We start from the raw sequence: 27,721 nt of genomic DNA, 5'->3' as shown, positions 1-27,721 counted from the left end.
GTTAATAGCAGACATCACCTTTGACCACCTGTGTTATATAACGTGGCTCCAGTTATGAATATCAAATTCAAATGAATGTCATCCCTCTAATAGCGGCACATTGGCTTTCTATTTCCTTCTATTTTAAATATTGAAGCATGGCAAAAATTTCTGCCCAGCAATATTCACTATTATATAGCATTTAGCTGATTATAAAGAACAGAAAGCACCCGTCATTAACTCCAGCCATCTGTATCACAACGTTTGCATTCAGTTTAATAGGCTGGAATGTAATTGTCTCTCCTCATCGTGGTGCATCATTAGTATAGCCATAGAGCAACTAAATGGGGTTCTATACTCCACATGGGTTCTTGAAATGGGGCATTGTGATGATCACTCTTCTCTTGTACACAAAGAGAATGTAGTGTTCCAAGCAAAATACCAAGCATAATACATCAAATTTAAGTGCCCCGAACAAACGTTAGATTTAAATGTGACGGACAAACTGTTGCTTTCAACAAAATATAGCATAATGGAGAAACAGAAAATATGTCTAGATACACTGTCAGTAAAACATAATACTACCAATAATATGAGTTTTGGAAATACATTGCACATCTTTGACCTTTGACAATGCATATCTGGGTTTGGCCTAGGACAAGTGACATCTTTTATGCATAAACTAAAATGTCAGTTACCACTTAACACAAAAAGGAAACACACCAGGACCCTCATACAGAGTACATCTCCCTCTTCGGCCTTTTCAAGGAGTTTTTATTATGAAGAGCGGCGGTCAGCACCACACACATGGTCTGCTGATGTGGTGGTTAGACCATTGGGAACCATAATATAAATGTCAATAAGCCTGATAGTCAATAATGAAACGTATAAACCAGACCAAATCACATCTCTTCACAGAAAATATTTTTTACTAAAGTGTCCACAGAACTTTGAAACCTATGACAGGTATGACATAGCTCCTCCATGTCGAACATGCTGTGAAGTCTGACTTAATCTTTTCTGCCACAATAATTTTCTATATGGTCATATGTCCGCTTAGAAGATTCATCAATCTGGTGAGATTTGGGGCTACATTACTGTTTGGGATCCAGTTACTTAAAGCCACATTTGTGTGAATGCAACTCATTGAAGGACCTACTCAACTGATGTCATCTGCCATAGTGTGATATAGTTGTGCTCATAAGTTTACAGTTTACATACCCTGGCAGAATTTATGATTTCTTTGGCCATTTTTCAGAGAATATGAATGATAACACAAAACATTTCTTTCACTCATGGTTAGGGCTTGGGTGAAGCCATTTATTAGCAAACAATTGTGTTTACTCTTTAAAATCATAATAACAGAAACTACAGTATATAAAAATGCATTTTTCTTTCGGTTTAAAAAAAAAAAAAAAAAAGAACATGATGGCCCACAGACAGATTTATTCATTTTAGCTGTGAATAATTCACAGCCTGACTGATCCTCTAAATTTTACATTTGATATATGAGGGGCCATCGGTGTTCTTCCAAATCAAATCAGATCAGATGTATTTGTCTAGTGCCAAATCACAACAAAGTTACATCAAGGCACTTTACATATAGAGCAGGTCTAGACCAAACTCTTTATAAAGAGTTCCAGCATGCCTAAAATAATAAATATATTAAGAAAGATGATGGCTCAACAAAATTTCTCATGTAAGCTCTTGGGCCAGGGTAGTTCAGTGGTGATTGGCTATTGAATTGCTATTTGCTATTTAAGTATTAGTATAAAAAAAAAAAATATGTGAAATAATGACTTTAATATAAAAGTTAACGCGGGGTACCACCCTAAAAGGGGAAACAATAGCCAAATCATGAAATATTATAAATTTGTTTATTTATCAACTACAGCCAAATTACCATATTAGTAAGAGGATTCTGCAGAGAAGAGACTAGCAAAATTCTTACTTTGCAACATTGAATAGACCAGCAGTTGTGTTTGAGAGCATTTATTGCAAATAATAGAAATAGCCAGCTGAAATAGTGGCAAGTTGCCTGGTTAGAGAGGGACAGTTAGTTGCATACAGGGCAAGTAATGTGGTGAAGTACTTTGAATATTTGAACATAAAGCTCAATATTAACTCCTGGTGTTGCTAACTAACAACCTAAACACCCAGGAAAGCCTCACACAGAAAGTAACCAAATTTACACTTGTGCGTTCACAGGTAAACAGAACTGTTCTTAGCAGTGTTTATTTTATGATAAGTTGGCTTTACCCAGTTCTTGGAAAAGCAACACTCTCCTTGTGCTTTGTCCAGTCCAGTTTCCAGCTGTAGATCTGAGCGGTTGATTGACTCCTTGGTTCCTCGAGTTGTTTGCGTTGCTGGTGTTGCTGTTAAGTTAGAAGTTGATGCTGACTTCAGGCTTGTTGCATGAAGGAGACTGAAGGAAGACATGTCAAATCTGCTGGGTGCCAGCTTCTTCAATCTTCAAAATCTGCAGCAGGGCTTCATGTTGCTATGATGGAGGAGAGGAGAAGAGTTTTGAAGGACGTCAGGGCATAGAGAGGGACCTCTGCGGCAGGAGATCAAATCCAAGAAAGAGGATCCTAAAGAGGCCTCAGAGGGTTCCAAGTGGAGATGCTCAGGTCCATGAGAGGAGGCACCAAGAGAGAAGAGCGCGAAAGGAAGAACAAACAAGGGATAATTATGACCTGGAGTTTATAACAGTCTTCTAACCTACTGCAAGTGTAAAAAGAATTGATGCATTGTGGAGGACTCACTTCGTTCGACCCTGCTCTGTGTGTGGAACAAGGGAGCATGTTGCCTCATGCCTTTCTTGAATGGGCTGTGGCCCAACAAAGCCAAGGGCGTCTTTTCATATTCAGTTTCAATGTAACTCAATACTATTGACCACCAGGAAATCAGGGAGAATTTACTTCAGTTTGTTGTGGGCTGCATCATTAGCTTGGCTGAGAAATGAACACAGCTGATATCTCGCTGTGCAGGATGCCACAACACAGCAGCATGATGCAGAAAAAAGACTGAGATACCAAAGAAACCCATTCATATTTTAGACATGCTGAACTTCACTAGAAATCACACAACAACAATGTATGGCTACTGCATAAGTCCATAAATGAATAACTACAGCAAAGTCCAGGAAGGAATAAAAGAAAAACACAGCAAATGATGCAGGAAGACACAAAGACGGTGTGAGGTGAGAGGGGAGAGAATGATAAGGAAGTGAAAAGGAACAAAAAAAAAAAAAAAAAAAAGTTTGTGTTTAAGTTGCAGCCACTGAGACAGCCACCGTTAATTTATGGTTCATTTTCAACATGTGCCGTGTTCACTCACTAACGAACAGGCTTCACTGTGACAGGTACCATCTGTGAACATGAGCTACAAGCCAATTTACTTGCTCTCTACACAGCACAGCACACATCCAAAGAGGCGCTCACCTGCACATCCATACAGACATACTGTACACCAACACTCGCACAGATCCCAGGCAGACCTGCTCCCCAGAAACAGACATCAAAGGGCCAAGCAAAGCCCAGGGAATAAACAGGAAGCAGTCACTGTCACAGGTCCATGCATTTCAAAATTTTAACTTTGAAGGTAAACTTCACTCTTCCATTCTATCATTTTCCATCATTCTCTGCTACTTTCTTTTACTAAAATCTTTTTTGTACTTTTTGTCTGCATCAGCCTCACACTGATAGTGTTTACATGCACATCATTTTACGTAGCTCAGGTTTAAAATCGTAGCATGTTCCCTGGCAGTGCAGAAACTTAGACATCAGTGCAGGTCAGTAATTACATTTCTCTCTAATCCATAACTGCATTTTCCATTCTTCTGTCTGGTGCAGATGATTTAAATGTACCAAATTCAGAACTCCCAGATAAAAATTTCAGAACCACTTCAAAAGTGCCAGAGAAATCACAGTTGACATGTAACATGTTTATGGTGGGTGGAATTATGGTGCCGCACCCCTCCAAATGCAATGTACAAAGTTCATAAAAAGGAATAACTGAAGGGCAACTATTCCTTATAAGAATGTTGGAGTATGTATCAAATGCCAAAGGTGCAATAGAAGGCAACAGCACTGGAGCCTTTTTTATAAACTTTCTTACCTTACAACTACAGACAAAACCACAGATATCACCTTCCTTTACGGAAATAAGATGGCACGCAAGCTCATTACCCTAACCTTTTTTTTTCCCCCCATACAAATAAAACCATGATATACCCTATACCCCTACATGAGCTTAATATTTACACCCCACTGACATTTACAGTAAACACAAGAAACTTGTGCGACAAAAAAATGGACCAGACTCATTGAATAACTCCCTAACAACAAACTCTCGCACTATCCTATGTGCCCTAAAGATGATATTTAACTAGGCCAGTGAGCAGTGGTAGCTAACATGTCCTTGGGGTCATCAGGTGGGAATCTCCTTTCACCGGTGTTTCATCTAGTTAGGCCCATGACACCTCCAGGAGGCTGAACAGTGATCACTGGCGTCCCTGAGTCACCCCCTAATGCCAGCCATCACTGCCCCTCACACAAAGACCACTATCTCAAACAGCACTACTGTCAACTACACCACCAACTGCACCAGTAAAAGCAGGGTGGGGATACAGACCCCGGTTCGGGGGGATGGAGATAAAATTAGGGGACATGAAAGTGCAGAGGGTGCAAGAGGTGGAGGCAATACAAGCTACACTAGCAGATTCAGCAACCAAACTCACCTGAACGGTCCTGTACTACTAACCAAATAAAACCAATACAGGCCAACTCACCTGGACTAACAGCCTGGTCTCAAATAGGCTCAAACAGGCCACACCCTCCATTTAAATACACTTCCTCTTCCTGGATTTCTTCCTCTGCTTCTCCCTAGAGTCTGTCTGTCTGCGCTCCCCCTGCTGGGCCCCCAACTACTATTACATCTTCTAATCCAAATCCACTGATTGGATCTTATTGCCTCATCTGACATTTCCTTCACTATTTTCCTCACCCTCTTCCTCCTAACTCCCTCTACAAAGCAACAATAGATCTTGCTACAAACCCTCCAGAACCTACTTCCACTGGACACATCCTAACCTTCCATCCTCGCTGATCAGCGTCCTTACCTAGATCTGCATACCTGAGCTTTTTCCTTTCATATGCTTCTTCAACTGAATCCTCCCACGACACAGTAAGCACTATGAAATATACTCTCTTTCTACTCCTAGACCACAAAATTATATCAGGCCTTAGCTTTGTACAGGCTATTTCCTGGGGAACAACAAGCTTTCCTCCTAAATGCCTAAGAGTTGCTTTCGCTTCCTGCACTACAATTCTTGGATTCCATTTTCTCCCCTTGGTTGGGTTTGGAACCACTTTACTAACTACCACATCTTTATTCCCAGATAACAGGAGCTCTGTCCTAACCTGAGTACATTTAAACTCCTCCACTAGACGAGATACTGGGAGCTGAAGTATGACTTTCCCATACAGTGCTTAAACATCTTGGAACACCTAGCCACTTTAGCCACTTTTCTCTGCAGCAGATATTGGAATCTCATATACAGACAGTGGCCACATCAGCCTGGGAAATAATCCAAACTGCAAACACCAGAGCCTCAACTTTCCTGGAAGTCCCGATTTGTCTATTCTATCCAGTCCCTCAGCAACATCCTTCTGAAACTACACTACCTGTTCTCCGTCATGCAAATCTGCCTTGTACCACCAACCTAGACTCTTTACTGGTTTTTCCCTTATTATTGGAATTTCCTCTTCATCTATTACAAACTTTCGATCACTTAATCTTCCTCTGCTTATTTAGATACTTTAATACTTACTAGGCTTGATTTTCATATTGGCCCACTTTAAGTTTTTATTAAGTCTCTCAAGTACTCTTTTCTTACATGGCACCGTTGTAGTTATCAACATCATATCATCCATGTATACCCTAATTGGCTTAAGGTGCATGCCATCCTGCCGCCTCTCTCCACCTACAACCCACCAAGCTGTAATAAATACCTCCATTGCAATTGTTAATGCTAATGGAGAAATTGTACACCCTGCCATAATACCTATTTCTAGCCTCTGCCAACCTGTTGTAAAGCCTGCTGTACTTGAGCATAGTTTGATATCCTGGAAATATGCTCTTACTAAATTAACAACTACTCCAGGCACTCTAAAATAATCAAACACCTCCCAAATAAGGCTATGTGGCACTGACCATTAATTTGCTAAGTCCAAGAATATCACATGCAAGTCTCTTTTCTCTTGGCTGCCATCATGCTAGTGTGCTGTAAACACCCTGCGAAACCTGGTATTCCTGCCTTCTGTACTGAAGTATCTATTAAGCCATTCCTTTCTAAATAACTTGCTAGTCTCCATGCAACTACACTAAAGAAAATCTTCCCCTCTACATTCAGGAGAGAGATCATACGGTCTGGTCATATGGTCAGGTCTGAAGACTCCTTCTCCTTTGGAATAAGAACACCTCCTGCCTTGCTCCATGCTCTGGGAATAGACTGTTTTTTTCCAAATTATTTTTAATTGCCTCCACAAGAACTTTAGGATATCAGGTGCGCTTTTATAAATCAGGTAGGGGAAGGAAGCCTCTACCTCCTCAACCTCCTTCCACCTAGGTGGTCTAACGTCCATTTCCTAATCTACCCCCCCTAATGGTGGCATGTCAGGTAGAAGTCCTACCACTCTATTCTGCTCAGAATCTGAATATGTATTCTCAGGTACTCATCTACTTCTGTCTTTGTTGCTTTAAGTTGCCCTCCCTTTTCCTGGTTACCAATCATTTAACAAACTTGAATGGGTCCCTGTAAAACGTTGTCCTTACATATTCTTTCTTTTTCCTAAGATATTTGGCCCTTCTGAGTACTGCTAGCCTACTTCTCAATTCCTCTTGCAACACATTACTTCCCTCCCTCTCTTCCACTGCTTTGTTGTCTTCTTTCTTTAACTAATTTCTCCATTTCTCTTTGCCGTCTAGACTTAGCTACCTGTACTCTTCCAACCCTCTTTCTATCTTGCACCCCACATCTCTCTACACCATAGGAGTAAATTATGTCTCCCATCTTCTCTAGCCTATCGCTTGTGTTTCTCCTAGTCTGCTCAGAACTATTGACAAGTCCCTGTTGACTTGACTGTCTCCCATTCTTTGCTACTATTTGCCCTAGGCTATTTAACTCTAGCTTTTTGCTTCATATTTCTCTGTTTTACTCTCGCAACAATGTATAGTACTTTTATGTCAATAAAAAAAAAACAAAAGTATGACTTGTTTTTTTTTTTTTAGATTTTTAGATTTTTTTATATTTAATCACCTTTACCCACTTTACAGATAACTGAGTTACATTGTTCAGAGGTTTTTATCTTTTACAGTATTTTACACTAATCTAGTTTGTATTAAATGCTACTTGGTCAGTAATTAATTTTTATCTTATTTTTTACACACATCATTTCAGATTAATTTAACCCTACTTAATACAATTACAAGAGTCACACTATATACAATTAAACATTTGTTAAGAAAAGGCGAAATATACGGAACAGTGTTTAAAAGCATAAAGTAGGTAACCAGTGCAGACGAGTTAAGGTGAAGAAATGGCTAAAATGATAATTTGCTGTTATGCATATTTTCAATACAACGTTCTGTCAAAACTGTTCAAATACAAAATGGCAAGAATTTTAAGGATGAAATTTATTTTGCTGTATGTAATATTCAGGTACAAGGGAGAGGCTTTGACATTCCAATAAAATAAAATGAATAAAAGATGCATATAAAAACAATGGTGACTAGCTCTCTCAACATCCCTGTGTGTCATATGAATAAAGTGAACTTGTCTTTCATTTGGCATGAGCGTGAGCTATTGATTGAAATTGAAAAAGGTGTCTGTTCATCTTCAGAAGGAGTTACTTTTCAAAATTGCGAGAATTCAGTCTTGCTCTCCTTGGACTAAAGACAAGTCTGGCAATGCTGAAGAGCTTTTCAGAGGCCACTGAGGCAGGCAGTGGAGTGTTCAGGTTCACAGAAAGCTTGCATACTGCTGGGAAAGATTTCAACAAGTCCATGTGGTCTGCTGAACAGGCCAAGTATCCATCCAGTTGTTTGGCACCATCTTGAGCTGGAGAAGACTTCAGGGCTTGCTTGTCCAGTTCGTCTGATGACGCATCTGCAGGCTGAAGGGCGCTTGGTGTTTTTCTTCTTCGCGATTGGATGTTGGAAAGAAGGAAGCAGGTCACCAACTTGATTTTTATTTTGTAGTAACGAGTAACGAAGATGGTTATGGGAAATGTATCGGAGTAAAAGTACCAATTTTTTTAAGGAAATGTAGTGGAGTAAAAGTAAAAGTAAGAAATATAAATAACAAAGTAAAGTACAGATATGTGAAAATTCTACTTAAGTACAGTAACAAAGTATTTGTACTTAGTTACATTACAACACTGGTCCCAGTCTCTCCCTCTTGGCTGCTAGTAGATGGAGCACATTAAGGGTCTATGGCTCTGGAGTGAACTGCCGAGTGTTATAATAATGTACTTTACTTCATGAATAATTAAATGGGTTCATTGATGAAAAAAAAAACAAACAAAAAAAAAAAAACACCAGCAGTTGTTGAATCTCGCTTCCGGTTCACTCCAGCTGAACCCTGTTACCGATACGCTCCAGTTCGACTTCTTTGTGGGAGCGGTAGCCCTTCCTGCTCCTCCTCAAGCCAAACCAACTTTTCAGCCTCTGCTTTTGACCCACCAGCTACTCCTGCTGCCTGCTTAATACACAGAACATCAGAATCAGAATCAGTAAATAGGAATGTAGCATTTGTTCATTCATCTTCAACTGTCCATCCATATATATACTGTATATATATATATATATATATATATATATACAGTATATATATGTGGCATGAGGTGGGTTGTAAATAACTTTGTGCATGTATACAGTGTACAGTACACTATATACATTTTGTCAGATTGATCTGAAAATGATATACATGTAAAACTGTATGTAACTTACAAAAGTATATCATTGGAAACATACATGTCATGACATGTCAGAGATGTGATCATATTTTACTTTATGTTTATTATTGAGGTTATAGTGGATGGTGGTGGTGCACTGGAGGGCATATATCCAATCCATTAACACACATTGAGGGGGACAAAAGTATAAGGGCACTGCTCAATATACTACAATCCAGTAGACCAGCACCTCCCACTATGACCTCAAAAGATGGCTGTAATTCATTTAAGAACAAGTTTAAAACCATGAGTAACTTAATTGACACTCATCCAAGAGCACGTCAGCAAGAAATACGGCATCATCATCTTCAATCTGAGCCATTCTTCTTCTTTTTTTTAAAAGGCGGTTGGCAAGCAATGAATGTTGTGCATTACTGCCACCTTCTGAAAGCAGTGTGGGTCTGGATAATCTAACCTACTCTATTAAAAAACAAACAAACAAAAAAAATAAACCCAAACAAAAAAAGGAGGTTATATTCTCTTTAATAAACCGGTTTCTCTAAGAAAATAAAACAATTTCCGAAAACATGACTCACTTGATTGCTTTTTTAATATTTCACTGAGCCTTAAGGGCATATACTCAGCTTCAAGGTACCTGAATAACTGGTGTCTGTCATACTGGTATCTTGTACAGGCTTCAACAACATGCTCTATAGTTTCTTGAGTATGACATTCAATGCAGTTTCCATCAACATGTTTTTTCATTTGAAACAAAGTACTTTTCAGCCACCTATGACCTAACCTAAGAAATTATGCCCTCTTCCTGTGTGTTTCTTCTTGTATTTCTACACCATCCCACAGTCCTTTGAATGTTATACACGTCTACTTGTCTAATTATTGTCCCACGGATTCTGCCATTTCTCTCTAATTTTTCCTTTTACTATTGTTGTGTTTGCTCCAATAGCTTCAATTCTAGGGTATTCATTTTGAGTGCATCCACAATAGCTGAGACTTTAGTCGTCACCCCCCGCAGCGAGTATACTAGTGTAGGTTTAATTTAACCTACCTTATGCTGCAGCTTTGTTCGGTGCGGGATGCAGCGGCCTCCCTCCCAGCCAAGGATTCAAGCTCGATCACATCGGGGTCACCAATTATGTTGTGGCGGAAAGAGGTGGAAAAGAGGAAATCAGGTTGTCCGGACACAGGTGTCAGATGGGGATCTCTTTTATTCACATCAGCCCTACTAACAACGTAGTCAGAGACAGAACCGCCGAGCTAAACATGTGATATGCTTCTTATACCTAGGACTGGTTACGTGTGTGTGTTGTGTGGATAGCCTTCAACCTTATCTTGACCCTCAGCCAGCGACTGTGCAGCTCTGTGTGTGTATGTGTGGTGTTGTTCTCTAGCTTAGCACCCAGATGTCTTCTACTTATTGTTTTGACTTGTTAGGCGCCAGAGTAGGTCCTGATGACCTGATTCTCATATTGATGCACGAACAGAGACAAGGCCTCTGAACCTTTCTCCCACACTATACTTTTAATTTCAGCCTTGCTACATGTAATCTCCATATTAACATTAGGTTGCTATGTAGCTTTTGTAGCATACCGGTGTGCCAACTCATTCCCTGTAACACCAGTGTGAGCTGGAACCCACAGGAGTGTAACACTGATTCCTGATTTCTGCATACTGTTTGCTGATTGAAATAGTTCTAATATAATAACTTAGACTGAGATTGTGCATTCTTGATGCTATGCAGTGCTGATGAGGAGTCTGATGCTATAATTATACTATTTGGCCTAAGCCTATTACTTTGACTACATGACAAAGCCAAAAGAATAGCCACCAGTCTAAGTTATTATTTAATCTTTTCATTATAGCTATTCTTAATTTAGGGATGGCAAATGCAACCCCCACTTGCTTATCTTATCTTTTTGACGTATCTGGAAACAGAATAGACTTCTCCATACTTATGATGCATATACCGTTCGACATAATATTTGTCCATTTCTTTTTTTTCTTTTCCATTTTTCATTCTTTGCCTCCAGGATCCCAAAAATCAACTGAGGGCACCTCAAGGGTCCACAAAGGCAGGATAGGATACTGTAGGACACACAGTTTTATGATCCAACTCCATTTCTCTTGCCTTTTCTTTTATGATCCATGCTGATCAACGCTATTAACGTGTATTCTCTCTCTCTCTTGAATGTTTGTCAATGAATTTAGACCTATGTGACCATCCTGATGACCCTTGAGATTAGCCCAATACACAAGAGATAATTGATGCAAAGGCATCTCTTCCAGCTTCACTTGTAGAGCTGCCACAGGTGTAGTTTTCATAGCTCCACTACATATCCTTAGAGCTTGATACTATATACTGTTTAATTTTTTTGATACAGTTTTAACAGCAGACCGATACACAACACATCCATAGTCAAATATTGATCTTATTAATCCTGTGTAAATGGATTTCAAGGCAGGTTTATTAGCACCCCGCTCCACACCTCGCAGATATTGCATTACATTCAATACTTTTTAATGCTTTCTATCATTTTTTAAATATGCACAGGGCATAGTTAACCACTTGTCAAACCAAATACTACTTAACTACTTAACTACTTAAAATGGTCTGTTCTTTCCAACTCTTTACCATAAATTCTAATCTTTAAGTCTTATCCACAGATATCCTAAATCCCCACTGAAGAGCCGATTTTTGAACCCTATCTACAGCTTGTTGCATCTCACTGACAATATTATTTGCTTTACTTCCTCTTTTCCGCATAGCCCCATCCTGCGCAAGTAACGTAACACCTATGGAGTTATTAATGTTCTTGAAAACGTAATTTGTCATAACGGTGATCAGCTATGGACTAGTATAATAATACTACTCATTGCTAAAAATTCCATTTATCTAAACTTTAATTTTCCTTTCTGATAAATGATTAACCCATTGCAACATTCTACCATGTTATTCCCAATTGAAACAATTTTGCAAATAATCCCTCCTTCCACATCATATCATATGCCTTTTCTATGTCAAAGAATTTTGCAAGAACAATCTCCTTATTCACCTGAGACCTTCTTATGAGCTTATAGACCTTCTTATGAGTCCTCGAGGGCTATAGTTGGATCCATGGTGCTTCTGCCTTTCCTAAAACCTGACTGATAATTAGTTTCTAAAAACTATTCCATTCTATTATTAACCATTTGTTCCAAAGTTTTCCCCATTTGGGAAGTTAGTGACATTGGCCTGTAATTACTTGGACATTTTGGATCCTTTCCAGGTTTCCTTATTGGAATAATGATGGACTTCTTCCAGGAAAGAGGGAGTATTCCTTTTTCCTATGCCTTACTATATAATCTAAGCTATACTTCTTTACCCCCTTCACTTAGATTTTCTAACACTGACTAACATATGTTATCCTACCTGGTGTTGACTTAGCTACCTTCTTTAATGCGCTGTTTAGCTCCTGGAGTGTGAATAATGCATTCATCACTCAACCTTCTCCATCATTTTCCTCTAGCTCTGTACTATACTTGGCCACTGTAGCTTCTCTCGCTCTTTTCTCCTCAAGACTAAGATTTTCTGAACTATGCAGTTTAATCAATGTTTCTGCTGTTGTCTCTGCCTTCTCTTTACAATTAGTGATAACTTTCCCTCCTTCCACCATTACTGGGTATTCATATTCCCTTCCATTCCCTCTCATTTTCTTTATCATTCCCCATACTCGTTCTGTGTGTAGTACGTCTGAGAGAATCACAACACTTCCTCCAGTACTCCTTCTTTGTCTTTTTCATTATTATTTCATTAGTTTTAAAAGCTTTATTTCTATTTTTAATTGCTTCACCACATTCCTTAGAACATCATAGCACAATTTTACTGATACTTTAAGGAATAGCAATTTCTGCTGCAACTACTATACTTCCACTAATATCCATACATAATCCTTCAACACTCTGATTACCATCTACACTCGAAAGTTCATACTCACTTAACTCTTTAAACTTACCCCAATCAGCTTTTCCTAAAAGACAGCTTCCCTCTCTCACTTAATTCACTCTTTCCAACTCCAATCCTGCACTAATAATTATAGAGACGTGATCACTGCCTATAACATTTCCTCTGAGTACCTCACAGCTACATTTATCCACTATAATTCTTGTTACTATAGTTAGATCTATTACAGACTCATGGTCCCTCACCACATCAATCCTTGTACTAGAACCATCATTTAAACAGACTAACCCCTTCTCATCCAGGAGAATTTCAATGATACCTCCATTATATCCATCCTTATTACCCCAGAGTGTGCTATGAGGATTAAAATCTCCACACCAGATAACTTTACCATTTAAATTCTCCCGGAGTTCATCCAAATTATCTGCCTCCAATTGTCTACATGGATTGTAAAAATTAATGACCTTCACACTGCCCACCCTTGTCCATACCTCTATTATAATAGAGTATGTAATATACTCTCCCCCTTTCTTTAGTTCCCTCTACTGTATTCCTCTCGTCACAAATGTTGCACACCCACCACCAATACCAGCCCCTCTACCTCTTCTAACTCTTGTGTACCCTTTTATACCAATACCATGTTGGTTGTGACAATTTGCTCATCTCACTCTGCACAAGACCTGTTTGTATTTTTTCCCAAGACAGGCTCCCTATGTATAAAAACTTGGAAGCAGCTTTCATTATTTTCATTTTTTAGTTCTTGTTTTTGCCTGGTCAGTGCATTTGGCCACATAAGCTATAAACAGTACCAAAATATTCTGTGTTCATTTCATCCTCCTTTGTCCTTCCTCCTCTATCATGAGCTTGTGTTTCCTTTTGCTTCCCCTCATTCTCTCTTTGGACTGTTTTACCAGCTTCAGCATAGGCTAGATTTCTTGATGCTCGCACCTGCTGGACTTTAATTTTACCCTCTGCACTTCCCGCACCATTGCTTGCCTTTACACACCCTTGCAATGTGCCCATATCTTTGACATTTGTAACATCTAATTGGAGGAGGGGCATATTCCTGCACATTAAAACTCATGTAGCTTATCATCACTCTCTCCGGTGAGATTTGTGTTTTGAAATCCAAGAGGACCGAAGTGCTATCCACTTTCTCACCATTCTTCATTGCTTGAAGTCTTTTCACACTCACTAATGTTCCTCCCTTAATGATTTTTTTTAAATTTTGCCACAATATAAGGCGTAAGACAAACATGCATATTCAATATTTTGCTAATCAAAGTGATGACGCATAAGGTGCCGAATAAGAGTAAAACCAGTTAATCGCCCTTTTTTGAGAATTGTGATCTGTGATCTGCGAACCTGTCCAGTGAGAGCTGAAGGTCACAGACCGATGGTGCCAACAGCACCACATCATCTGTAAAAAGCAGTGACGTGATCCTGAGACCCCGACCTGCAACCCCTCTCCTCCTCGACTGTGCCTAGAAATCCTGTCCATGAAAATCACGAAAAGGATTGGTGACATGGCACAGCCCTGGCAGAGACCAACCCTCACTTGGAACAAGTCCGACTCACTGCCGTATACCGACTTACTGGAACATGTGTGGAGATGATGTCTCATGTTCCCTGAACCACTCTTTCACCATTTTAACCTGATGATCCTGGCATTGTCATCTTGGAATATGCCTGTGACATCAAGGAAGAAAGCATCCATTGCTGGAATAATCTGGCCATTCAGTATATTCAGGTAGTCAGCTGACCTCATTCTTTGGCCACATAATGATGCTGAACCAAAACCTGAACAACTGCAGTAACCCCAGATCATATCACTGCCCCCACAGGTTCGTACAGTAGATGCATGACGGATGGTTTTTTATTTTTATTTTTTTTGAACAGGCAGTGTATTTGGGCAGTCGTTTAAAATGAGAAAATAAAAAAATCATATTTTTGGCAAAGTGATAATTTTACTATCACAGTCTCAATCTAAGTATCCTTCAGGGTGGACTGTGACTTCGCTGTCAGTGAAGACATCTCTTATGGTCTCACCGTCTCACACATGCAACTGAAAATCTGACTAAATACATATAATTTCTCCAGCATGCTGACCCATAGAAATGTGTTTGACTGTAATGGGCTGTAATAATCTGTATGCCATGGCTGCTGTCAACTCATAAGGCTGTGATTGGAGAGTTGCTTGTCTCAGATGGTTCATTTCAGTTCAGTCACGTCAACCTAAAATGCACTGCTAAACAAAAACAACACACTCAAAACATTTAATTTACATTTAACAAGAACTTAATTGTTTAAAAAGTTGGAAAAGTGTAAAATGTTGTTTTTACCAGAGCATAAAACATCATCATAGCACCAGGTGTCAATATAAATTTGCAGGTTATTAGAAACTCCAAACTCCAGCCTCAGTCTGTATCTGACATTCCAGCACCAGACCGCGGCTGCGTCCTGACCTGCTTGCTCCTCAACCTTGTTCCTCCTGGACACATAGATGGCCAGCTTTGCAGGCAATGGCACCATGTAAGATCCTCCACTAGAGGTCTGCAGTTTGTTTTTTTATGGGGGGTTTGTAGGGGACCCTCCAGCATGGAGCTGCTCCATCTTCACCCAGCTTGCTACTCCACACACACGACGACCTGTCGTCCAGGTGCCTCTTGCAGATCACTTTCACGCAGTTACAACACAGGGTCTTTTTGTCACCTGTGCGAAGGTTTAGTTCCCAGGCCTTCTCCAGCAGCGGACCGGGAGCATCACCAAGCTGGGGGGTCATACGAAGATCTGGGAAAGGGTCTTTTGGATTAAGTTCAGTCCCTCTGCCATACCTGGCCAGGAGAAGCTTCTCTCCAGCTGTGAGCCTCCTCCTCCACAGCTCGAGGACTGTATGTACTGTCCTGGTGGATCGGACCCCCAACAGCAACCCCAACGCCCTGGGCATCCATCAGTGCCAGTCCAGCTGCTTCAACCACCTGCTTCAATTGGAAGGTGCTGGAGCTGAGCAGTGCCATCGTCAATCCTGGCATGGCCTCACCGGAGATGTCTAGTCTGGCACCTTGTATGACAGCTTGATTTAAAAGCCAACACAGAGAGTTAGACCTTTTTCTGAACTGCTTTTAAAAAGGGCCCATGACTTAAAAACACCTTGATAAAAAGGAAGTACCCCATTAAAATGTACAAATTTAGAATCAATTAAAAACACAGCAGCATCCAGTCCCAGGTTACTCACACGTCTGAACATGCAGTGGCCAGTCCACATCAGATCTGCCGGACCTGTTAAAAACCTTTGTGCAAACTCTATTCTGAAGGTTGCAGTTCTGTTGGCCAAGTGGATGAGGCCCTGGCCCCCGTCGCTGCCGAGACAAAACCCCCTTTGAAATCCAGTGTTTGTTGTCCCAAAAAAATCTACTAATTTTGCCTGAATTTGGTCTAGCAGTTCTGGTGGTGGCTCCAGGTGGGCTAGCCAGTGCCACAGCATCGAGGCAAGATTGTTGACCACCAGGACACGACCTCTGTAGGACATTTGGGGGCGGAGCCATCTCCATTTTTTTTAGCTTACCCTCTATCTTAGCTGGGTCCTCCCAGTTTTTTTTTACTTTGTCTTCGTCTCCCAGGAAAACTCCTAGATATTTAGTTCCCCCCTTTTCCCAGCACAGGTTCTGGGGTAGGACTGGGAGACCGCCACACCACTGAACAACAGCGAGGGCTTCACTTTATTTCTAGTTTACCTTCGCGGCAGACAGAGCATCAGTTAAATTAGATAAAATGTCAATGTCTTTTTGATTTTTTTTATCATTACAATAATGTCGTCAGCGTAGGCGGATAAAACTATGTTCTCATTAGAACCAGGTAAAACCAACCCAGCAATGCTTGAGTGTAACTTGCAGAGGAGGGGTTCAAGGGAGAGTGCATAGAGCATCCCAGACAAAGCGGAGCCCTGTCGGACGCCTCTACACACCCTGAAGGGAGCCCACAGACTGCCGTTCAACTTCAGTATAGACTTAATTCCTTTGTACAACACCTGGATCTTGGCAATAAAACTCATGCGGAACCCAAACCTCTCCATAGTTTTCCACAGGAAGCGGTGTTCAACACGGTCAAATCCCTTTTCCTGGTCCAGTGAAATCAGCCCAGTGTTAAGCCCCAAAATGGGGATGTCCAAAACATCCCGAATTAGGTGGACTTTGTCTGCCATGGACCTGCCGGGTACCCAGTAGGTCTGGTCACAGTGGATGACCTCCTCCATAGCCTACTGGTCCTTTGCCTGGTAGCTAACACTTTGGATAGTATTTTGTAATCCATGCAGAGGAGAGACACGGGGCACCAGTTCCTTATTTGTTGTAAATTGCCTTTTTTCGGCAGAAGGGCTACAACATCCCTGCGGCAAGATACTGGTAGGGAACCTGAAGCCAAACTCTCATTAAAAACCTCTAAAATGTCAGTTGCTATATTGTCCCAGAAGGGACTTCTCCAGGCCGAAGAAGAAGCTAGAGGGGGCGTCCATCTCTGTGATATTCTGGACCCGTGACCGGACCAATGCATCTTGCACTTTAGTACCCTGCAGGTCTCTTAAGGCCATTTTTTGGACTTGAGAATTTCAATATAGCCTTGATTTTCTGTGGACGCACTCAATGTCTCTAAGTCCACGATCTCACTCTCCAACTCTCTAACAGATCTACAGGTGTCGTGTGTGACATTGAGTGTATACTGTTGACACAGAAATTAGATTTTTGTCTTTCCATGGTCCCACCACTGCCTAAGACATGTAAAATCAGATTTCCTGTGTCTAAAACAAGTCCAAAAATAAATAAAAGCCTCCCTAAAACCTCTATCAAAAGTTAACTACATGCTCACTACATGCTCCACTTCCTCTGACGTAGGAGTGAAATACCTGGAGAACAGGAGTCCCACCCCCCCACTCGGAGTGTCCTTATGGCTCAGCACCACCTTGTCCTAGTCAGGTTGCCCACGTCGCTGTGTGTCTCTTGTAAAAACAATACATCAATGTTTTTCCTTCTTGCTGTGTCAAACACCAAAGCCCGAAGTTAGGAGTGGTTAAAAATCACTGGCAATAACAAAATAAAATCAAGACAGTCATGTTAATTAAAAATCAAGCTCTTTACGAAGCTTGATCATCTGTTTTTTCAATCTGTAAATCTCTTGATTGGTTAGATCAGAGGTGGCCTTATTCTTTACTATGTGTTTCACAGAGTTTAGGAACAGCAGCTTGTCTGGAAAAAGTTTTTCTCAATGTTCAGGCCATTTACGCCTTTTGTCTGCTGTAGGAACAACTTCAACATGTTTTCTGTATAATATTTCTGTTCCTGAATGGCAGTGGTGATGCTGGACACATCACTGCAGTCAGACAAATCTGCTTTACTGTCGCTGTCTGCAGTGGTAGCTGATGGGGCCTCCAGCCGCCCGGCTTTACAGCCCTCCACCACCGCAGACAGCGTGTTTTTACATTTGCTGCGCCACTTTGCAGGAGCAGGCGCACACACAGACACACTCTCAGACACAGACACGCTCTCAGACACACACTCAGACATTTGGGGTTCACAACATCAATAACAACCTCACACTGCTTGTCTGCCACCTCACCTGTCTCACCAACCTGCCTTACTCCTTTCACTTGACATCTCCTCCACCTCACTTGCCTCCTCCACCACCTAACCTGTGTCGCCTGTCTTCCCAGTCTCACTCACCCCCTCACTAGTAACCTCCCTGTGCTCACTCTGCTCCACCTGCCACTCGCTCTCTGCTCCTTTCACCTCCTGCTGTGCCTTGATGGGAGTCCGCGGACGTGCCGCAGGTACGGGTCTACCAGCATTGGTGGCAGCCTCTGACCAGGTGGCTGGCCGGAAAAACACACAAAAACAAGGACAGACTAAACTCAAATTAAACCAGTACAAATACAAACACCAACACAAGCCACCACCAAGTAATTGGAAAAAAAAAGGATAGACAACGGAAAAAGAAGCCAGAACTGTCTCTCCGGCTCTGCTCCTCCACTCAACCCTAACCCTCTCCTCCCACAAAAAGAAGAAGAAGTAAAAGCCTCCCGACGGCTTAGCAAAGCGGAATCTCGCTATGCCCAGATTGAAAAGGAAGCTCTGGCAAGTGTGTGGGCATGCGAAAAGTTTGACAGATACCTCAATGGACTGGAGCAGTTTAAGCTTTTAACTGATCACAAACTGCTTGTACCCCTCATCAACAAACAGCAGCCTGGACAACACACTGTCTATCTAGCTATCTAGCTAACTATCTAGCGTGGTGCAAGGGATCCCTGCATCCACAAGCAAGCTGGACACAAGTGATCCAAACCTGAGAACAGTCTTCGCCAGATTTGGCATCCCAGGTGGTGAGTGATAACGGTCCCCAGTTTTCGAGTGCAGAGTTCCAAGAATTCGCCAAGCAGTTCGACTTCAAACACTACACGTCCAGCCCTCACCACCCCAAAGGCAATGGGCATGCAGAAAAAGCCCTGCAGACGGTGAAGAAAATCCTCAAGCAGGAAGACCCCATTCTAGCCCTAATGAGCTATAGGACCACTACCTGCTCTACCACAGGCTACAGCCCAGCTGAACTATTGGCTATGGTGGGGAGGAGAATCAGGACCACACTTCCCACTTTAGGAAACAAATTTCACACCAAAATGGCCCAGCAGGACAGCTGTAGAAGAAAAGGACAAAAAGGAAAAGGCTAGACAGGCCCACTACTTCAACCGTCGCCATGGAGCCAGAACTTTACCTGCTCTACCACCAGGAGACTTTGTGCTCTCCAAGCTGGGTCACGAGAAGTCGTGGTCCTTGCCAGCGGTGATCTCAAGTGAGAGCACCACACCAAGATCCTTCATCATCCAGACGCCCCAAGGTGCAGAGCTGAGGCGGAATTGCCGTCACGTCCAACCAGAGCCAGTTCCCCAGCCTGTCACAGCAGCGCCCAGTGAGAACACAGTGACAGACACCCACTCTGATAAAGCTGCCATGTTAGGGACTGTTCCTGTGAGTCAGAGTGTGGCTACACCCTCACATTCTCTACCAAGATAGTGACCCAATCTGGATGGGTGTGCAAACCAGTCAATGGCTGTTGGGGGATAGTAAAAAAAAAAAAAAAAAATCAAAGTGAGGGGGAAAACCATGTGAAAGTGTATCGCCACTGATGTTGACATTGTTCGTTTGTGTTGATACGTTGATTTTCACGTTGTGAATGCAGTTTTGTCTTTTGATTTAAAGTTATAAAGGTAACTTTGACCCTGTAGCACTTTGGGATAAGAAAGGTGTATTGTGTATAGTGTAAGATCAACTTTATTTTTATGTTCATGATGGGTGCTAATAAGATAGTCGTTCATTGGCAGTACATAACACAAAAGAGGGGGAGATGTCACATAATGATGTAAAATGTCCCTGTGCATATATTAGAGTAAGACGGTAATTCTGTCTGCACTGTAGTGTAGAGACTACAAGATCTCACAGATGCTCGCAATTGTTACTGTATGTTTTGCTTGTATACTTACTTGTATTACTATCAATAGTAATAATAATAATGAGCATGATTATATATGAAATATACGCATGACAAAAGGACGTGTTAATAAAAAACATAGCTTGGTCAGGAAAGGACAGAAGTAAATAATCAGTGAGCATAAACAATTAGAAAAATAAATAATCCATAAAAATAAATAAAGAAAGAAAAATAATTAAAAAAATTAACATGAATAAATGGAGAAATAAAGAATCATGAACTATATCTTTCACACCTAGTGACTGTCACACCCCCACTTCATTCATTTAACCTGTGAAAACATAATCTCTTTAAACTGTTATGTTTGGACATTGTTTTAACTCTTCATACATGCCGTTCCACAGTCTTACCCCACAGAATGAAATGCAATATCTTTTTTCACTTATTTAAATGTTTGTTCATATTGAAATTATATTTCCCTCTTAATTGATAACCCCCTTCTCCATCCCTGAACAACCTTTGTATATTTTGTGGAAGGAGTTTATTATTGGTATTATACCTGATTGTAGCTGTTTGGAATTTTACTATACCTATACATTTTTAGAATTTTGACTGCAGTAAGAGCGAGTGAGTGTGAGCCAGATAACCAACATTATTAATGACCCGTATTGCACTTTTTTATAAGATGATTTGTGAGTTATTTCCCCAATCTCTACACAGTAATTGAAATATGGCAAGACAATGGAACAGTGCAACATGCAGAGTGATTTATGATCCAGAACCAACTTTGCTTTATTTAAAACTGAGTAATTTGTATATGTTTGATGTGTGATTTCCAACTGATTTTGTCATCTATTATAACCCCAAGGAATTTATTTAGGTGAACTCTTTCTATCTGTGCCCCTTCTATCAGTATTTGTACTTGTATGTTAGTTTTCCAATTTCCAAATAACATTAGTTTGGTTTTATTTAAGTTTAATGATCATTTGTTTCTATCAACCCACATTTTCAGGTTATTCATTTCTTTCGTGACTTCCTCAAGTAATTCTTTTAAATTCTCTTCCGGACAGAAAATATTTGTGTCTTCTGTAAACAACACAAACTTTAACCACCAAACACCAAATAAATATCATTAATGTATAATATAAACAGTTTAGGACCCAACACTGACTCATGAAGGACCCCATAAACAATGTCCAAACATGAGGAACAAACATCACCCAGCTTAACAAAGTCCTGTCTCTTCAGTAAATAGCTCTTTATCCACTCATACACAATGCCGTATCTTTCCAGTTTTATTATTAATTTATCATGATTGATTGTGTCAAATGCTTTCTTGGGATCAATAAATATTCCAACTGCGCCCTTTGTTCAATAGTGTTTGTGATTTCAATTGCTTCTATTATTGCTAGTGATGTTGATCTATTTGTTCTGAAACCATATTGACTGTCAGAGAGTAGTTCATGTTTCGCTATGAATGTATTCAGCCTGTTTTTGAATAGTTTCTCTAATATTTTGGGAAATTGTGGAAGTAAGGAGATGGGTCTGTAGTTGGTGAAATTATGTTTTGTCTTGTACTTATAATAGTGTTTAATATTCTCCATATTCTTTTAATATTGTTTCTGTTTTCATCTAATATTTTTCTATAATAATCCTTCTTGCTTATCCTTATAATATGATTTAACTTATTTTTATATCTTTTATATTTATTTTCTGCCTCTTTAGTTCGCAGTCATAAATTCTCTATATAGTGTATTTTTCTTTTTCCATGCCTGTTACTAACCCTTTGTTAGCCATGGACAGTTGCTATATTTCAGTTTTCTCCTATATTCATTAATTGGACAGCTTTTATCATACAATTGCTTAAATATACTATTCCATATGCATTGTCTACATTGTTTACCTGATATACTTCTTTCCAATTTTGTAAATTCTATTTTCTTGTCTTTCTTTTTGTTCCTGAAATTATAGTCATAGGTAATTATAGGTAATTAAATATTCCTTGATGTTATTGAAGTTAGCATAGAGGCTTCCGATGTTGAAATGGATAATTGATAGTTTGTCCTTGGATTTCATATTCCAATTGTATTGCTCTTCGTTGTAGTAAAGGCAATTTTTGTTAATACTACTGTAGAAGTTATTATCCGGGTCTGTATTCTATTCCACATCCTGTGAGTTGTGTTAAGTAAATTCAAAAGTTCTCAGACGATCATGATCATTTATGAAGATGAGTGAGTTCTGTCGGTGTGTGTCATGGTTGAGTTGGTTCACTTTTACCATTGATGTTTTTCCAGATCCTCCATCTTCCTGATAAGCAGCACTTTCTCTTGTGGCCTGCTCAACTTTGTAAATATTTTACAGCTAGTTGTCCATGTGTTCATTATTTTCCCCTGCTTCCTCATGTAGCACGCTTTTCTGGCAATTTCAGCATTGGTTTTAGTTAAATGGTCGTTCACGAAGACATCTGCTCCTTTTAGTTTTCTCCCTTGTTTTAGCAGTGCCAACTTGTGCGTCCTATTCGCAAACCTGAGAATGATAGATGGTTTGTTAGTGGCACTTTTCATGCTATGCCTCGATGTTATTGCAGTCCAACTGGACCACTTTGGACTGTAAGAATTCAGCCACTTGATCTCCTGTGGATTTCCACTGGCTACGCTCACCACACAAGTGTATGTGCGGGGTTTTACTTTGAGCCCCGTGACTAAAATGTCATTCATTCTTGTGTACTGCTCCAATTCCGCAACCCTGCTCTCCAGATAACAGAGCCGTATGTCTTTTTCAGCATTCAGGATGCGAAGCGTTTTCACGTCCTCGACCAGCACAAGGATGCCTCTCTGCTGCAACCTGACAGCAGAGATTTCCTCTGTTAGAAAGTCAAGTGACTTTCTAATGTCATCAACTTCCTCTGCTGACGGGCTCTTCTTTGGACCCATGCAGCCAGTTGTTATTCTGTCAGCTGTTTCAATAACTGCAGTTGTGTATGCAGGAGTGTGATCAGGCATTCATGCCAAAAGTACAATGTTTATATTTTTGTGCTTTTGTTTTATTATTATCCTGTTGTCGCTACTTTTATACTTTTTATACTCTTAATTATATTTATTAGGCTAAAAACCGGGACCTGAGTCCAAATTTTGCACCATGAAAATGAAAATGTGAGCTGGTATGGCAATAAAAATTCTTTGAATCTTTGAATATAGTTTCAGGAGCTGCGGGTGTTCCACGATGCATTGCAATGTTTGGCATGACTTAAATGTGAGCACATTGTCAGCAGACTTAAAATGAACAGGCAGGTTGTTCCAGAGTCTGCAAAGGTAAGAAGAAGAAGCACCATAAGAAGCTGGTCTGATGACCTTATCGCGCTGCTTGAAATCTGAATGCTTAAATGGCCACATGACAAAATGTGAAGACTTTTGCCTTAATAATGAAATTAGAAGTGAATGTTGAGTGTTGTTGATATAGTTAGATTTTTCAAAACCTTATTACATTAAAAGTTGTCTATTTACATATATGACACAAATATACCCTTCCAGATGCAAAACTAATCTTATACCAGGTTTTCAAATGTTATTCGCAAAAGTTGATGTGATAGCAAATCCCAACCTTTTTAGGCCTGGGTGTTGATAACTGTGGCAGCTGAAAACTGTAATTTGACACCAATCACAACAAAAATGTTCTCGGTTCAGATGTGTTGATAGTACATTTTATGGCATGTTACAGAAAGGGTTTCTCTTAACTGGGGTTCGGAAGTGTTGCAAGATACCTTAGGAGCCAAATAACACATTCATCAGTAACAACATAGCACCCTCCACACTAAGCCCAAACAACCAGGTTCCACCAAGATTTGAGCTTGGATCACTGGATTCAAAGTCGAGAGCACTAACCATTACACCATGGAACCACATAACTAGGGCTAGCTGTTCACATGAAGTGAAAAAAACCTTATGTTTAGTTAAATCCATCATTGAGAAATTGAGAGTATGACAATTGTCTAAAAACGTTATGCTCTGGGGATGCTTCTCAGCGGCACAGAAAGGGTTCAAAGACAACAAGGAACAAATCAAAGCCCAGATCTCAATTCAATCAAGAATTAGTGACTGAACATGAAAAGAACTGTTCACGCCTGATCCCCAAGCAACCTGGCAGAGCAGTTTTGCTACAAAGAATGGAGAAAATTTTAGAAAATTTGATTGAGACATGTATCTGTTAAGTACTAACCTGAAGGGGGTGAATACTTATGTAAGCATTTAATATATCTTATATAATTTTAATTGACATGGATTGAAATTACCGTATTTTCCGCACTATAAGGCGCACCGCATTATAAGGCGCTACAGTAGAGGCTGGGATTACGTTACGTTACGTTACGTTATGCGTTAATGTCCATATTCACAATATGACCAACCTTGTTCAACTGTAAACACACAAAAGAAACACGTAAAGCTCACTTTATCAGTTCATTCCTCATCTACCAATCCCTCGAATTCTTCTTCTTCAGTGTCCGAATTGAACAGCTGGGCGAATGCGGCATCCAACACGCCCGGCTCCGTCTCATCAAAGTCGTCATTAATCGAGTCAGTGTCACTGCCTTCCTGAAAGCTCGGACCACAGTTGAGACTGATATATCAGCCCAGGCATTTATGATCCACTGGCAGATATATATATGGATCAATATCAATATCAATATCAATATCAATATTGATCCATATATAAGGCGCACCGGATTATAAGGGGCATGGTCAGCTTTTGAAAACATTGAAGGCTCTTAGGTGCGCCTTATAGTGCGGAAAATACGGTAATTTTAATATCATTTAAAATGCAATCATGAATATATAAAGTACACATACATTTTATTCAAGAGTTCTTTTCTTTTTTGGCAATTTCTTGTCCAAAAAGTCAAATTAATTACCATGGTTTCATTTATAAAAGGTTGAAACATCCAGGGCAGGGGGTTGAATACTGTTTATAGGCATTTTAGCTATTCCAGTTAGTCCTGTGTGCTTCTATTCCATTCTCTGTCATGTATGTCTAATGCTGCTGTAATGAGCAGATTTCCCCACTGAAGGACAAAAAAATTATTATTTTTTCTTTTTATTTCTTAAAGTGTTTATAATAGCCAGACTGCCCCTTTCACGTCCAACACTTGAATGAGAATTCATCTGCCATGACAGAACTTAATTCTTTATGGTTTTAAACATCATCATCTTAACAGGGAAATTAGCCTGATGTTTATGACAAGTGGAACTTTTAAAGAGAAAAAGGCAGAGGGACCAAGGGAACTTAAAGACAATTAAACACAAGACAAGTGGGTTAAACACCCACTGTTGGTGAGAAGCAGAGAAAATTGACACAATATAGCAGTCTTATTAAAATGATGCTTTATGTGATAAGATTTTTTTTGCTATTCTCTGTTTCTATCCCACTTTGTAATTTCTTCACTCTTTCTGCCTACTCACAATGCAATTAATATGTGTGACTTTGAGAATATATAAAGCACTTTTAAAGCCATTTCTGTGACGCTGTGTTAGATTGAGTGACGTTAATACACACTATAGCAGACAGCAGACAAACTCACATCTACACACACCTTGGCTACAATTCTGCCTCACTTAACATCTCTTTTTCTGTGTTAAACACAAGCCTGTGTTCCCTGCACCTGTCTGGATTGCGCTCTCTAATAGCTCAATCACCTAATTTCTGCTGACACACACTGCTTTTCACCAATACCTAAGCTAAAAACAAGAACAAAATTACCGAGGGCACAGCTACAGGTTTTTTGAGTTTTTGTGATTGTGTGTGTGGGCCTCGATGTGGGTGCATGTTTATGTGAATGACGCAAGATTGTGTCATGATGCGACTGGTGAGAAAAAACAATTGTTGCAACAATGCAACAGTGGATGCATGCCCTTCCAGACGAACACAAACACGCAGGGAGTGAGGTTATTCCACATAGAGATGCATTATATCATACTGGGCTCAGTGATTAGTGAACAAACAAATTCAAGGTGGGGAGCTGCACTCTACATGATTTTACAGTTGACTTTTTAAGGAACGTTTTAGTCACTGAGAAACCTCATAGGATGACTACAGCTACAAATAACAGAACAATCTGCCAAATACTTTATTATGTAATGATATCATAATTTGGTTGAATTAAGCTCAGGAGAAATTATACAAATGATCAAATGATAAGCTAAATATTTGCCATCACTTATTGCAGCTGTATAGCTGTAAGGCAGCCCCTCTCTTCACACCACAAACTAATTGCAAGCTGTACATTCCATTTGCAATCCAAATAATAATGTCCTGTTATTGTTTGACTCAAATTTCTGATTAAGATTTTATGTCACGTATAGTATAACAGAAGCTCTGTAGGAATTTCTATAGTTTATCATCAGGACCAATGCAGTTTAAATCATGGATGATCTTACTTTGGTCTAAGTCTAAGTCAGCAACACAGACAGATGGAAACTGGCACATTAAATACTGTGTCTCTGGTAGACCATATTGGGAGCTCCCATCTGAAGGGGTAATTCAAAGTTTATTGCAGACTAAACTCTGCAATAAAATATTTAACTAGCCAACATTTAAACCATAATATTTACAAAACCCACTATCTGCTGTCTAACCCCATAAATAAACACCCAAACATAATCATAATCAATAAATATACAAAAATATATATCTGCCTGTGCTCTTGGGGTTGCTGGGTGCACCGGTGGCTTGATCCTGACCTGCCTGCAATCCCGGGCCAGGGCCCCCCCCAAATCAGCTACAGTCAGCTACCCACAGCATCCACTGACAAACTGTAGTATGCACATGCACACATACATACAAGGAGCACTACTCATGTTGCACGGAAAATCCTGCGACCAATGCTTTCACTATTTATGTTGATATTGTTGCTGTTGTTATCATTTCTGTCGGCCCCTGTCTCGTTTGCGGATAAACAGGAAGACAGGTGAGTGGCAAACAACATAAACAATATTTAAATTTATGCACTAACACACACTTTGTGTGTATATATTTAGCACATCAATTTACCACATAGCTCAGTTTGGCTTTAATCTCTTTCTCTTGGAGGGTAAGGGCAGGGTCCAGAGGCCTTGTCTTTGTCCATGTGTCAATGTGAGAGGCAGGTCATCAGGACCTGCTCTGGCTAAGTCAAAACAATAAAGGAAAGAGAACTACACCACACTCACACACACAGATAGTGTTGCAACCATCACCATGGTTGAAGTTCAAGATAAGGGTGAAGGCTATCCACACAATACACACACATATCCTATCTTAGGTATAAGAAGGCATGCCACATGTTGTATGGTTGGTTTCTCTGTCTCTGTGAATAAAGAGATTTCCC

Source organism: Echeneis naucrates, chromosome 10 (assembly GCF_900963305.1).
Source record: "Echeneis naucrates chromosome 10, fEcheNa1.1, whole genome shotgun sequence".
Classification (NCBI taxonomy): domain Eukaryota; kingdom Metazoa; phylum Chordata; class Actinopteri; order Carangiformes; family Echeneidae; genus Echeneis; species Echeneis naucrates.
This window is presented reverse-complemented; position numbering follows the sequence as displayed.